We start from the raw sequence: 1,037 nt of genomic DNA on the forward strand, positions 1-1,037 counted from the left end.
CGCTTTAAGGACTTTTCCCTTTAGGCACTGCTCAGTCTTTGAACCTTTTACTCTAGCTGTAGCCTAATTATTTTCTTACTCCTCTAAGCCAGTTTTGGGCTACTGCATTGATTTAATCTATAATTTACCCTGCTTTAATCCTACTTGTTATCTATGCCTCATTCACCCTTATGCACTCTTTCCATACATTTGAAAAACAAACAGGGAGAGCACAAGAGGAATGTAGCCAACATGCCTGCAAGGTTTAAAGTGGTATTAAACCCCCAACCAAAAATGTTATATATTGCAGCTTACCAATCAGATGTAGTGGCTGTATTAGTTTTCTATTTTTACACACCTCCTGTATTATACAGGCACCACTCTGGATGAAGGAGCACAGGGGGCAGATTTGGACAGCAGCATATTCAGTCTGGCGGGAGGGGAGTGTTGGATGCACTAGCAGATTTAAATACTGTATCAAACTGAAGCTAAACTCCAGTTAATACTTTATAATATTTTTTTTTTTCCTTTTGGGATAAAGGTTTTACATAAATAAATAAAAGCACCCCTGTCAGTGTTAAATTGTTTGTTTCATCCATGTAAATGGATATTGGAAGAGAGCTTGTTCATTTGAAATACAACAGACTTATTGTCTGGATCACCAGTGCAAAATAAAAGAACGAAAGGTTAAAAAAGAAAACAAATACAGGCATTGCATCTAAGAATTAGTACGTTTCAATATAACAATGTTTGCTTTTGGGTTTGAGGGCTGGTTCACATCACAAAAACACACTCCAGATTAGTTCCGGATGCATTTCTGCATGAGTGTTTTTAACGTGTTTTTAGCGCGTTCTGGTGAGTTTTTGATGTTTTCACTGTACTGGTATCTGGTGCATTCTTGATGATTTTTTTCTGTGTGCTATTGCATTCCGATGACTTTGATGTGTTTTACTGCCTTCCATTACAGTCCAGTGCAAAAAAAATGCAGTATGTTCTACTTTTTTTTCTGGAACTGGAAAGCCCTGGAACTGACTGCACTGATGTGAACTATGCCATTG

Source organism: Rana temporaria, chromosome 6 (assembly GCF_905171775.1).
Source record: "Rana temporaria chromosome 6, aRanTem1.1, whole genome shotgun sequence".
NCBI classification, from domain to species: domain Eukaryota; kingdom Metazoa; phylum Chordata; class Amphibia; order Anura; family Ranidae; genus Rana; species Rana temporaria.